We start from the raw sequence: 15,301 nt of genomic DNA on the forward strand, positions 1-15,301 counted from the left end.
GATTCTAAGTTTCCTGAGGACCCCCAGCCATGCTTCCTGTATAGTCTCAGAACTGTGAGTCAATTAAACTTCTTTTCTTCATAAATTACCTGTCTCAGGTAGTTGTTTATAGTAGTAGTGTGAGAATGGACTAATACAGAAAATTGGTACCAGAGAGGTGGGGCGTTGCTATAAAAATACCTGAAAATGTGGAAGAGATTTTGGAACTGGGTAACTGGCAGAGGTTGGAACAGCTTGGGGAGCTCAGAAAACAGGAAGATAGGCAAGTTTTGGAACTTCTTAGAAACTTGTTGGATGGTTGTGACTGAACTGCTGATAGTGTCTCGATATGGTTTGGTTCTGTGTCCCCACTCAAATCTCACCTTGAATTGTACTCCCATAATTCCCACATGTTGTGGGAGGGATCTGGTGGGAAATCATTTGAATCATGGGGGCAGTTTCCCTCATACTGTTCTCATGGTAGTGAATAAGTCTCATGAGATCTGATGATTTTATCAGGGGTTTCTGCTTTTGCATCTTCCTCGTTTTCTCTTGCTGTCACCATGTGAGAAGTGCCTTTCTCCTCCCGCCATGATTCTGGGGTCTCCTCAGCCATGTGGAAGTGTAAGTCCAATTAAGCCTCTTCTTCTTCCCAGTCTCTGGTATGTCTTTATCAGCAGCATGAAAATGGGCTAATATAATAAATGGGTACCAGTAGAGTGGCGCATTGCTGAAAAGATATCCGAAAAAGTGGAAACGACTTTGGAACTGGGTAACAGCCAGAAGCTGGAACAGCTTGGAGGGCTCAGAAGAAGACAGGAAAATGTGGAAAAGGTTGGAACTTTCTAGAGACTTGTTGAATGGCTTTGACAAAAATATTGAAAATGATATAGACAATGAAATCCAGGCTGAGGTGGTCTTGGATGGAGATGAGGAACTTGTTGGGAACTGGAGCAAAAGTGACTTTTCTTATGTTTTAGCAAAGAGACTGGTGGCATTTGGGCCCTGCCCTGAAGATTTGTGGAACTTTGAACTTGAGAGAGGTGATTTAAGGTATCTGGAGGAAGACATTCTTAAGCAGCAAAGCATTCAAGAGGTGACTTGTGTGCTGCAAAAGGCGTTCAGTTTTAAAAGGGAAGCAGAGAATACAAGTTCAGAAAATTTGAAGCCTGGCAATAGAAATGCGATAGAAAAGAAAATCTCATCTCAGAGGAGAAATTTAAGCTAGCTGCAAAAATTTGCATAAGTAATGAGGAGCTGAATGTTTATCCCAAAGACAATGGGGAAAATGTCTCCAGGGCATGCCAGAGACCTTTGCGACAGCCTCTCCCATCACAGACCCAGAGGTCTAGGAAGGAAAAATGATTTTGTTGGCAGGGCCCAGGTTCCCTGTGCTGTCTGCTGCCAAAGGACTTGGTGCCCTGCATCACAGCTGCTCCAGTCATGGCTGAAAGGGGCCAACATGGAGCTCAGGTTGTGGCTTCAGAGGCTGCAAGCCCCAAGCCTTGGCAGCTTCCACATGGTGTTGAGCCTGAGGGTGCACAGAAGCCAAGAATTGGGGTTTGGGAGCCTCTGCTTAGATTTCAGAAGATGTGTGGAAATCCCTAGATGCTTAGGCAGAAATTTGCCACAGGGGCGGGACTCCCATGGAGAACCTCTGCTAGGGCAGTGCAGTAGGGAAAGGTGGGGTTGGAGCCCCCACACAGAGTCCCTACTGGGGCACCACCTAGTGGAGCTGTGAGAAGAGGGCCACCATCCTCCAGATCCCAGAATGACAGATCCACCAACAGCTTGCTCCCGGCACCTCAAAAAGCCATAGGCACTCAATGCCAGCCCAAGAAAGCAGCTGGGAGGGGGGCTGTACCCTGCAAAGTCACAGGAGTGGAGCTGCCCAAGACCATGGGAGCCCACCTCTTGCATCAGCATGACCTGGATGTGAGACCGAGAGTCAAGAGAGATCATTCTGGAACTTTAAAATTTGTCCCACCAGATTTCAGACTTGCATGGGCCCTGTAACCTCTTTATTTTTGCCAACTTCTCCTATTTGGCATGGCTATATCTACACAATACCTGTACCCCCATTGTATCTAGGAAGTAACTAGCTTTCTTTTGATTTTACAGGCTTATAGGTGGAAGGGACTTGCCTTGTCTCAGAGACTTTGGACTGTGGACTTCTGGGTTAATGCTGAAATGATTTAAGACTTTGGGACATTGTTGGGAAGGCATGATTGGTTTATAAATGTGGGGACATGGGACTTGGAGGGTACAGGGACAGAATGATATTGTTTGGCTGTGTCTCCACCCAAATCTCATCTTGAATTGTACTCCCATAATTCCCGCATATTGTGGGAGAGACCGGGTGGAAGATGATTTAAATCACGGGGGCAGTTTCCCCCATACTGTGCCCATTCTAGTAAATATGTCTCATGAGATCTGATGGTTTTATCACGACTTTCTGCTTTTGCATATTCCTCATTTTATCTTGCTACCACCATGTGAGAAGTGCCTTTCACCTCCTGCTGTGATTTGGCCTCCCCAGCCATGTGGAACAGTAGGTCCAGTTAAACCTCTTTTCTCAGTCTCACGTATGTCTTTATCAGCAGCATGAAAACGGACTAATACATGTGTAAAATGTGTTTTATCCTGCTGCTGAAGACCTAATACTCTCTCACTGATTGCTATTCTCTTCCAGGTAACTATTTAGAGCAGGAATATTTTACTTATTTTTGAGAACTATAATTGCTATCATAGTCTGTTGAGTAAATGACTTCTAGTTACTGTTAATAAATTTTAAAAATACATTTAATTTCCAGTAAGGGTTAATTAACATGTATTTACTTAGCATTCCTTATGAATTGGACGCTGAAATGAGATACAAGGTTGTGTGATGTATGGATTTATCATTCTCCCTCTCTTTCTTCACTTTCAAAGCCAAATTAATAAGAAAGTCATAAAATATGTTGTCTCTACTGCTTCAACTTTTATTTACTCCTTAATTTTTGTAGTCTCAGCAACGTACCAAGATGTAACAGTCTCTTGTCATCTGAGAAAACGCCCAGAGTTTTTTGTTCTACCTCCAAGAAAATTAAAGAGTGTGGACACAAAGGTGAGGTTAGAGTGAATGTTCAATAAGTGAAAGAAGAAAGCTCTCTGCCAGCAGAGAGGGGGCGCTGAATGGAGTGCCCCTTATGAGGCTGAGGTCCAGGGATTTTATGGACTGGGAAGGGGAAGGAATGTGCTTAGTCTGCGGGTTGTCTTGGAGAATGTGTAACTTAGCATGACCCAGGGCCTTGGCCTGGGACCAATCAGGGGCTGAAGTGATGATTCATAGAGGCCACTAAGCTTGGCCCAGGATCTATCAGTAGTTGAAGTGAAAGCTTGACCTTGGACCTTGGCCAAAGACCAACCATGGGTTGAAATGATGATTCATGGAGACCAGACACACAGTCAAAAAGGAAAGAACCCACTGTGCCCATGCCCACAAAAGGAGAAGAAACTTTTCTTGGGAATGTGCTGACTATACAAAGGGCATAGGCATTTCTATGGCAGGCCTTGTTCACTTATCTGAGTGAACTGGAGGTTTGTGCAAGTTTTTATCAAGATGGTCTTGAGGTTTTTCTATCTGTGCAGCTGTGAGCCTGTCTCTAGGCACAACACCCTGTGCTAGTTTCCTTATCTGTGTCTGCAGCCTGAATTTTTCCCCAGACTGCTTTGTATGTCATGTGGGGATGAGGCACTGACCCATGGACCCGGGGGGTCTCCAGGGACCCCTTCCCTTGCTATCTGCCTAAGGCAAGCTAACTAACTCCCTTCAAATTCACTGAGATTCAAATTATTATTGTTATTCCACCGAAACTATTTACTTCAAGAGAAGTAGTATTAATCCCCATGTTGCTCTCTCTCTATATATGTCTTACTTGAACTTCCTGCTTTCCATATCTAGGCATATTAATTACCATATAATAAATTATTTAGCTCAATAATGAAGGCTCTGAATTGGATTATCTGAGTTATTTGGGTTAGTTAAATTAATTGTGACATAAAATTGAACAGAAATATCTACCTCTTTATAGCCTCCATTTTGAGTATTTTGGGAGTTTTCATAGGATCTCCTTTAGGCTTTATTTATACACCTCAGTTAATAAAAGAAAATAACATTGTGTGAATGTGTGTGTTTACAGTTGTATATCACATATTGTGCCTAAACTGATTTGGCAAAGAAATTGTAGGCCAGCCAAAAATGAGTTGATGGAAAAAGTTGCAATAGTCATGTTCTTGCAACATGAAGCCCATGGAAATAGTATCTTTATTTTTTGAGATGGAGTCTCTCTCTGTCACCTAGGCTGGAGTGCAGTGGCACGATCTTGGCTCACTGCAACCTCCGCTTCCCTGGGTCAAGCGATTCTCCTGCCTCAGCCTCTTGAGTAGATGGGATTACAGGGGTGTGCCACCATGCCCGGCAAATTGTTTTGTATTTTTTTGTAGAGACAGGGTTTTACCATGTTGCCCAGTCTGTCTGGAACTCCTGACCTCAAGTGATCTGCCCACCTTGGCATCCCAAAGTGCTGGGATTACAGGCGTGAGCCACTGCCCCCAGCCAGAAATAGTATCTTGAAGGGAAGTTTACTTGTGAGTACTATTTGTGAGGAAATTACTTGCACAGGTCAGCAGTTGATTGGTTTATGGTTTAGGTGCAGTTCTAAATTTCAATAAACTTTTCCCATTATTGCAAGTTTCATGCAATACTCTACAGTAATTTTATTTTGTTCAACAATGAGTTTCACATTTAGAGACTGTAATAATGTACCTTCCTAATTTTATTAAAAGTTCTTCAGGACAAAAGGCAGTATATAATGTGAGCATGAGATAAGTGGAATAATTTAAAATAGAACTCAAATGTTGTTAAATATATACAGCTAGAAACATTACGCATGAACCCTATTGACAAGCATTTTATTGAACAACATTTAAAGCTCTTCTTGCTTTCAAACATATGCAGGAAAAACAGAAGAACAGAACTGAATGATGGTGTCAATGAAAGAAATAGGTATATTGCCTTAACACAACAGTGACAGTAGCACTACATGAAGCAACAGACAAAATACATATGAAATATAAGATATCTAAGACATTATAGTCTGCAGATATGAAAATGGCTTGGATAGTTAATGCTATTAAAACATAGACAGGGCTTCAGTCTCAGTACCATAGTTATCTTAAACAATACCCTGCCATTACAGTGTAATAGAAATTTGCTAGCTTAACAAACTACTTACTATTCAAAGGCAGAAAAAGAGTGGAATTTGTCATATACATGCAATCAAATGACCTTGGACACTTCTGTGTAATGGAAAATATATTAACAGCAGTTTAAAAGACAGTGTAATTCTTACTCTGTCTCCAGAAGTCAATTAGAAAAGCAACAGAAGAAAACAAATTTAACATTAATTTAAGAAACATTTATAAAATGTCTGCGCATGCGCCAGGCACTGGGAACAGTATAATAAATAAAACAATAGTCTTTCAACATTCTTGTGATGTAAATACTAATGCCTTGATTTTACTGATAAGATAAGAAGTTTCTCTAAGGTAAGTCGAATCCCTTAGTCTCACTCTAAATCTCTGGTTCCTTCCAGTAGCTGTTTCCCAGTACTTCAAGGCAGCCTCAAATAGTAATATTGATGGCAGTGGCTCCACCCTCCTGGGTGGGGTTACGGCCACCCAAACTGCATCTGTGCATCCCAGCCTCCTTGTGCTCTTGGGGGAGATCCAGGAGCAGGCAGGATCTGCCTTTCCAGGTGTGGCTGCGGCCACCCTCCCAAGTGCAGGGGCCAGGTGTCTCTGCAGCATGCACCCTTGGGGGTTGCAGGAAGGACTCTCATGTCTCTGCAGGCTTGGGGGTGTGTGTCTCACCTCTCTCCACTCTTGGCACCTCCTCCGATCTCAGAGTGAGGGTTGGGGCCTAGCCCAGGGTCCATGAATGGTGGCTGGGGGCAGATTGATTCCTGGGCAGAAGAAGGTGGGTCCCCAGTAAGTCCCCATATTCAGGTTAGGGAGGGCCTGAAGGTGAGGGACAAGGCTGCCAGTCCCATGGACCAGAGTGGGGACTCATAGTGCCTCTTTGGGGCCCACCCATGGCTGCCCATGGCCCAGTCAGCATGCATTTCCTTGCCTCTGATGTCCATAAAAGCCTTGGGCTCAGCCAGAGTAGGGCAGAGGATGGCCAGAGGACAAAGAGGGCAGGGAGACGATGGGAGGACCAGCAGCAGACAGAAGTACTTTTGCTGCTGATAGCAGAGATGATGGGACAGCCTGCTGCACAGAGCAGTACCCTTTCCACTGAGAGCTGCCGAGATGACCTGCCAGCAGAGAGGAGGTACCCTCTCTGCTGAAAGCTTCAGAGACCTGCAGAGATGTCTGAATGACTTGCCTGTGGAGAGGAGCCACCCTCTCCAGGGCCTCCTCTCTACTGAGAGCTGAACACTCAATGGACAACCAGACTGCAGAGAGAAACTCCCCACTCTGCTCAGTTGTTGTAACACTAAATAAAACTCTTCTTCCTCACCCTTCACTTGTCTGTGTACCACATTCTTCCTGGACACAGGATGAGAACTTGGGCAAAGGTGCTGCAGTCACAGATGTTTCTGGCCAGAAAAAATCGACCCTCCAGAGATCCCATAACAATATAATTGAGGATGCGCCTTCAAATGATAATAACTTATATAGATCAATTATTAATTTGCATACCAATGCTTCAGTTTCATTTACAATTGAATGAAATTCTGGCTGCTCATCTTCCATTATAGCCAGATGACCTACTCTTCAACCATTTGAAGTTCTCACAGTGCCTCAAAAGTGCCCTGCTCCTTTTCACTTCTAACCTTTGAAACAGGAGGTTCCCAAGGCTTAAAGTTGTTCCTCTTAACCTCAGCCTCCTCTTTTTCAGGTCTCTAAGCTAAATGACATTTACTGCAGCAAATCTTGCCTAAACACTGCTTCCCTGGCAGCAGCTGCTGAATTGTCATTTTTGGAAAGGCAATGTGATAACTGTCAAACCATCACCCTATTAGATTGCCTGACATTCCTGATGGATGGGTGGCGAGAGCTCTCTTCTACCCCACTCATGCCTGTAACTGTAACCGAACCGCTGTGTTTAAACATTAGTTTGGCAACTATGGGATGAATGTGATGGGACAGACTATGTATCAGAAGCAGAGGTTCCTGTATGTGAAGCAGGTCAAGATTTTCTAAGTTAGAAACTGGTAAGGTAAAGGGAAGACATGTGGATTTCTCCAATAATCTATCAAACTTGCCCTTCCCCCTGGTGGTGGCAGGGGTAGTGGAGGTAGGGGGGACTTGGGAGGCTTTATCTGTTTGTTTTCATGCTCTCTCAAAAATGGATTTCTGGTACAAGAAAAATTCTGAGAAACCATACATATAATTATTTCTCATCATAATTAAATATTTTATGTATGTATCTTAAATTTTTAGCTATCTCTCTGACTGGGTAAATAGATAAAAGTTATATATAAGTTATTAAAATAACAGCATTGGTTTTGAATCCATTAAAAAGTCTTTTCAACCTGATCCAGCACACTCACTAGCTCGTATGAATTATATTCATCTGAAAGTGCCCTTCACTACCTTCCCCCAAACCTTGGAAATAAGATTAGTAAGTGAACGACCAGTTGTCCTTCGGTATGTTTTAGAATAAGGAGAACACAACCTAGCGTCCACAACTGATCTGTTACTCCCCTAAATCAACCTTGCTAAGTTTTTTGAGACTTGACAGGGAAAACAAATTTCTAATGCATGTACATCCTTCCTGAAAAGATTCCATGTTTTCAAGAAGGGATATTATTTCTGAGTGAATAATATGAAGAGGAAGGAAAGGGGGTCACTTATATAGTTGAATAAATCAGCTCAGTCAACAATCCTGGTGAATAATGGAGAGTCAAATAATGCATAGAGAGTACTTCTGGGTCCTGGTTGGCTATCCAGAAATAATGTTAACAGCTAATTACATATCCAGATACAGGGAGCCAGGGCAAAATTAAAAAAAAAAAAAAAGTACTTGCAGTTTGTTTTGAAGAAATGGTCAGCCACGACCCTGAATGAGTTTGAGGTTTCCAAACACAAGCAAAAATTGTGTTCTAATTATAGCCAATCCATTTTCTTGAAATTTTATTAATCAAGTTATAAAATCCAGTTTATTATCTTACTTGTTTCTTCGTTAGTCCTGTTTGTTGTTTTGTACAAAATTTTACAGGTATTTTAATTATTGAAAAAAACTATCTTTGCAGTGTATTATTAATATCATACTATTCCTTATTTCTATAGTTAAATTGCCTTATAGATGTAATTTTGTCTCAACATAGATTCTAAGATCCATGAAGGCAGTTACCTTTTCATAATGGTTTATCTAGATATTTAAAGTCCAAATAATTACTTATCATTTCTTGGTAGCTTTCAATATATGCAAAACATTTAAAATAATTTTTGAGTTTTTGAAAGAAATTTAAAGATGTACGGCATATCAAAAGATCAGATATTTTAAAAGTTTATTCATGTTCTTATAAATATATGAAAACATTTCTTGAAGCATCAGACTCATTTTCACCCTTGTGGTATCTTTGGAATTTACATAGCATTCTCTCTGAACAAGTCACTAGCAATCTATGTACTCTTTATTACAATTGCAAAATGATTATGAGATCAGTGCATCCAGAAATAATTCTTTAAAAAAATTTGTGATACACTTTAAAGATAGAGCTAATTTTCCTAGAATAAATTATTAACAACCCGTGTATAACACATAGCTAATAATAATGTTAAGATCAATTTTAAAATAAATTATGTTATACCAGTGAGACTAAGCAGTAATACCTCTGAGATGAAAATATTTAGTAACTTTATATATAAGTACTAAAATTTTTTAAATATACCAGGTATTAATGTATATTTTGATTGTGTATTATTGAATGTGTATTCAATCTCCATGAATGAAAGTACATTCTGGTGAAAATCCATTTTCACAAACTTTTTCAGACCACTCTCATGACAAGGTAAATATGACTTATTCCTGAGCAAGAAATTAATGGGATTTAGTCCTGAAAGTATATCATAAAGAAGTACGAAAAATGCTGAAATCCACCTGTCAGGAAATTGACTCCACAATCTATTCAAACAATGAAATGTTATCTTTCAATCTCAGGAAATTATGGAACTGTGGATGTGACACAGCCATTGCTGAAAAATATGTTTGTTGGCAGGTAAGGATGGAGAAGTGTATCTGTGGGGAGGGATAGTATGAACTATAATAAGTAAATTAGCAATATAATGTAAAATACTCATACAAATGTGTAATCCAGTTTTGAAATTTTGTATATCCCAAACATTAAATAAGACATTTTATTTTATACTTTTAATACCAAGACTACCTTGTTTACAGTTAAATGTTGAATAGATACACTTCATTTATTTGCTTATCTTTTTGATATCATTTCAATTAAGCCATTTACTTACCTGAAAAATGGCTAAGAACCAATGATGTAACTGATAAGAAACTTATGAGAAACTAATATTGTTTGTCAAAATATATTCCAAACTATTTGGCTTCAATATGCTTTTGTGAATATTCAATTTTAGATTTCCTTATACATTTTTCTAGTCAAAATTCACTTCTTATTGAAGAAAATCTTATGACTCCTACTCTAATTTTGCAGCATACTTGAATGAATAGACTTATTTATGGTGAACAGTAAAGAAAAGTGAAAAATAATTTTTCAAGTGTATTTTTACTTGATTTTTAAATTTTCTGTGGATATATTGTTCCTGAATTATTCTGAAAGCTTTCACAACTCTAGGTTACTGGCACATTGATTTCACTCTCTTCACAATGGTGGTGCAACAGGAATAACCAATACATTTAGAGCTGTATTCCTTGCCCATTGAACATATGGCTAGACTATGCTGCTCTCTGAGTGCCAAGACTTTTTGACCCTTGATCAAACATTTTGATTCCCAATTGCTACTAAACATTTTATTATATACTCAAATGAAAATTCTTCTCCTTTGAGTTATTTAATCCCTAAAACAGACTCTCATTTCACAGTACATGAAGACTACTTAAAGGAATTAAGAGGTTGGGTTATCAAATTGCTAAAGTCTTCATAAAATGTGAATGCAGTTGATTAACTTCACAGAGAGAGATTTTCCTTAGAGATGCCTATGCTTAAATAATGTGGTCATACTTCAGATCACCATTTCTAAACATAAATGTTTATTCCCTGAGTGAACGGAATTCTAGACCTCATTTAAAAATCTACTTTGGCACCCTCTTTGGCAATACAACTGTATTAGTCAGTTTTCATGCTACTGATAAAGACATACCCAAGACTGGGCAATTTACAAAAGAAAGGGTTTTATGGGACTTACAGTTTCATGTGGCTGGGGAGGTCTCATAATCATGGCAGAAGGTGAAAGGCATGTCTCACATGGCCCCATACAAGAAAAGACAGCTTGTGAAGGGATACTCCTCTTTTTAAATTCATCTGATCTCCTGAGACGTATTCAATATCACAAGAACAGCACAGGAAAGACCCGCCCCATAATTCAATGACCTCCCACCGGGTTCTTCCCGCAACCCATGGGAATTGTGGGAGTTACAATTCAAGAAGAAAATTAGGTAGGGACAAATCCAACGCATATTACTCCACTTCTGCCCCTCCCAAATCTCATGTTCTCACATTCAAAAACCAATCATGCCTTCCCAACAGACCCCAAAGTCTTAATTCGTTTCAGCATCAACTCAAAAGTCCACAGTCCAAAGTCTCATCTGAGACAAGGCAAGTCCGTTCTGCCCATGAGCATGTAAAATCAAAAGCAAGTTAGTTACTTCCTAGATACAATGTGGGTACAGGCATTGGGTAAATGCAGCCATTCCAAGTGGGAGAAATTGGTCAAAACAAAGGGGCTACAGGCCCCACGCAAGTCCGAAATCCAGCAGGGCAGTGAAATCTTAAAGCTTCAAAACAATCTCCTTTAACTCTATGTCTCGCATCTGGGTCATACTGATGCAAGAGATGGGTTCCCATGGTCTTGGGCAGCTCCACCACTGTGGTTACGCAGGGTATAGCCTCACTCTCAGCTGCTTTCATAGGCTGCTGTTGAGTGTCTTTGGCTTTTCCAGGCACACAGTGCAAGCTGTGGGTGGATCTATCATTTTAGGATCTGGAGGATGGTGGCCCTCTTGTCACAGCTCCACTAGGTGCTGCTCCGGTAGAGAATCTTTGGGGGCTCTAACCACACATTTTCTTTCTGCACTGCCCTAGTAGAGGTTCTCCATGAGAGTCCTACCCCTGCAGTAAACTTCTTCCTGGGCATCCAGGCATTTCCATACATCTTCTGAAATCTAAGTGAAGGTTCCCAAACCCCAATTCTTTGTGCACTCACAGGCTCAACACTACATGCAAGCTGCCAAGGCTTGGGGCTTGCACCTTCTGAAGCCACAACCTGAGCTCCATGTTGGCCCCTTTCAGCCGTGGCTGGAGTGGCTGGGATGCAGGGCACCAAGTCCCTAGATTGCACACAGCACAGGGACCCTGGGCTCCCCCCTGAAACCACTTTTTTCTCCTAGACCTCCAAGCCTGTGATAGGAGGGGCTTCTGTGAAGACCTCTGCCATGCCCTGGAGACATTTTCCTTATTATCTTGAGGACTAACATTCTGTTCCTCAATACTTAAGAAAATTTCTGCAGCTGGTTTGAATTTCACCTCAGAAAATGGTATTTTATTTTCTATCTCCTTGTCAGGCTGCAAATTTCTCAAACTTTTATGCTCTATTTCCCTTTTAAACCTGAATGCCTTTAACAGCACCCAAGTCACCTCTTGAAGGCTTTGCTGCTTAGAAATTTCTTCTGCCAGATTCCCTAAATTATCTCTCTCAAATTCAAAGCTCCACAAATCTCTAGGATGGGGGCAAAACGCCACCAATCTCTTTGCTAAAACATAGCAAATCACCTTTGCTCCAGTTCCCAACAAGTTCCTCATCTCCATCTAAGACCACCTCAGACTGCACCTTATTGTTCATGTCACTATCAGAATTTTTGTCAAGGCCTTTCAACAAGTCTCTAGGAAGTTCCAGACTTTCCTACATTTTCCTGTCTTCTTCTGAGTCCTTCAGACTGTTCCAACCTCTGCCTGTTACCCAGTTCCAAAGTTGCTTTCACAGTTTTACGTATCTTTTCAGCAGAACCCCACTCTAGTGGTAGCAATTTTCTGTATTCGTTCATTTTCATGCTGCAGATAAAGACATACCCAAGACTGGGCAATTTAGAAAAGAAAGCGGTTTATTGGACTTACAGTTCCACATGGCTGCAGAGGCCTCATAATCATGGTGGAAGGTGAAAGGCACGTCTCACATGGCAGCAGACAAGAGAAGAGAGCTTGCAGGGAAACTCCCCTTTTTAAATCATCAGATCTCATGAGACTCATTAACTATCATGAGAACAGCACAGGAAAGACCTGCTCCCTTAATGCAATCACCTCCCACCGGGCTCCTCCCATGACCCATGGGAACTGCAGAAGTTACAATTCAAGATGTGATTTGGGTGGGGACACAGCCAAACCATATCAACAAAAAACCATTAAATTATAAAATTCTTAGGTCTATATTGTTGTAAGTCAGAAGAGTGAATGATACATTCTTAAACTCATATTTTTCTAAGCAATTTCTAAAACTTCCACTTTTGTGCAACAGGTTAAACCTCCCGTTATATAATTTAATTAACAAACTGGCATTCTTAATCACAGTTGACTAAATTACCACAATTTGTTCAGTAAAATTTTTGTTCAAATTATGAATGCCAATGTGAATACCAAAATTGAAAGAAGAATATTTAGTTGGATCCGGAGTTTGCCTTTCATGAGATGTGGGACTTTGGATAAAAACTAATGGAGGCTTTTTTTTTTTTTTTAATCCATATCCTGTATACATTGTAGCATATTGGTCCAGACAGAGAAGAGGCATTGATTCTGAATGTCTTGGCTTGAATATTAGTCCTGTGACTAACTAGCAATATAACCTAGGATAAATGATTTAATCTTTCTATGCTTTAGTTTTCTCATTATGAAATGGAGGTAATAAGAAGGTTTTGAGGATTAAATGAGTTAATGTGTATTAAGTGACTAGAACAATACTTGGCATATAGGAATCAATAGAGAATTATTTGCTGCTATTTTTATTGTCATTGTTGATGTTATTATTATTATCAAACTTTGGTTGGCAGGGGAATCTGTATGGCCTTTGTAATGACTTGTAATCTACTACTTCCTCAGCCACTTTTTAAAAAAATTTAAATTATATATTAAAAAATTATAGTTTTATATGTTTATGGGATAGAAGGTGATGACATGACTTTTTATACAACCTGGAATTATTAAATAAAGCCAATTAACCTATCTATAACCTCAAATGTTTGACATATTTTATTCTAAGAACATTTGAGATTTACTCTCTAAGCAATATTGAAATTTATAGTACTGAAATATCAACTATATTCACTATACTGTGCAACAGATCTCAATAAAAATAAAGCTTATTCCTTCTATCTAATTGAGTATTTTTCCTCTTGGGTTACCATCTCAATCCCTCCAGCCCCCCACCTTTGTCAACCCTCACTCTAATCTCTACTTTTATGAGTTTGGGTGTTTTAGATTCCACATATAAGTGGAAACATATGGTATCTCTTTCTGTGTTTAGCTTATTTCATTTAGCATAATGACCTCCAAATTTCATCCATATTGTTAAAAATGGCAGAATTTCTTCCATTTTAAAGGCTGAATGGTGTTCCATCAGTCACTTTAATATCATGACATCTGGCTCTAATTTCTCTCTACTAATCTCTGTCACCACAATCCACTGTTCACTTGACAATTCTGCTTCATTTACTGAATCACAGTTTATTAGTTTACTAAGGGTGCCATAACAAAGAGCCACAGGCTTCATGTCTTAAAAAAAAAAAACAAACACAGAAATTTATTTTCTCACAATTCTGGAAGCTGTAAGTCCAAGATTAAAGTATCAGTAGGGGTGGTTTCTTCTGAGATGCTTCTCTCTGGTTGGCTTGCAGATTGCTGTCTTATCTCTGTGTCTGACAAAGACTGTCTGCTTGGCCAAACTTCAGTGACATTCCTCTGAGCCCTTTTTTCAGCTAGACCTCGACCTTGCCCAATTTCTTTTAAATTTTTGTCAGGCTTGCATAGCGTACTTTTAGCAAGAATCCTAATTAGTCATTTAAGAGATAATTCCCCACCCTTGATATCAGACCATGTTCAACATCCCCCACCTTTAATGTCTAAGTTCTTGGCCTGTCTTCAGAAAGAATCCTGTTAAGTTGGTTTAGCAAGAATCTCCCTAGCATTGCCTTTTAGTAATTTTCCATCCACTGGCCCCTTCAGTCTGCTGATTGCTATAAATCACCAACTGTTTTTAAATTAGAAGTTGAGCTGTGTCTTGTCTTCCTAGCGCAATGGCCTTGAAACCTTAGTGTTTTAACAAGTGCCAGAATATTTTTTCTTTAACATGGGTTCACATAGTCTTTCCTCTGTATGTATCTGTGTCCGAATCTCCTCTTCTTATAAGAAGAGGTCACTCTAATGACCTAATTTTTTCTTAACTACATCTTTAAAGACCCAGTTTCCAAATACAGTCACACTCTGAGGTACTAGGGCTTAGGAATTTAGCATATAAACTTTGAAGGTAGACACAATTCAGCCCATAGCATGTAGTATTATTTTTTAATGCAAATCCTCACACACTCCCAGTAATTTCAAAATCCAGGTTAACAATACATAAATCACCCTTTAGTCACAGTTTCTTTAAACTTCTCATTTTTAATGCCTTTTTCTCCACTCAATAGCCACCATTCTCACTGTCATACCATGAATGTTGTCATCATCCTGAACTACTGTAGTTACTAAGTCACTGGTTCAAACATCTACTTTGATCAACATTTATCTTTCCAGGCTATTTTCTAAACTCTTCCTATTATGATTCTTCTTGTCCCTTATCAGGACTAGCATTCGAATGACCTAATTTTGTGTCCATCATCCTTCTTTTGTTTTCATTTTACTCTCTATCTATTTCAGATGCTGTGGTTTGTTATTTTAATTACTCTCATGCCACTACCTAAACCTCCTCTATCGTTTGTTATATGTAGCTGAAAAATCTCCAACCCAGGCAGCCGCATGTTGGTAAAAACACATAATGGAACATTTTCTTCTTTCTTTTCTTTTTTTTTTTTTTTTTTTTTTTTTTTTTT

Source organism: Theropithecus gelada, chromosome X, assembly GCF_003255815.1.
Source record: "Theropithecus gelada isolate Dixy chromosome X, Tgel_1.0, whole genome shotgun sequence".
NCBI classification, from domain to species: Eukaryota; Metazoa; Chordata; class Mammalia; order Primates; family Cercopithecidae; genus Theropithecus; species Theropithecus gelada.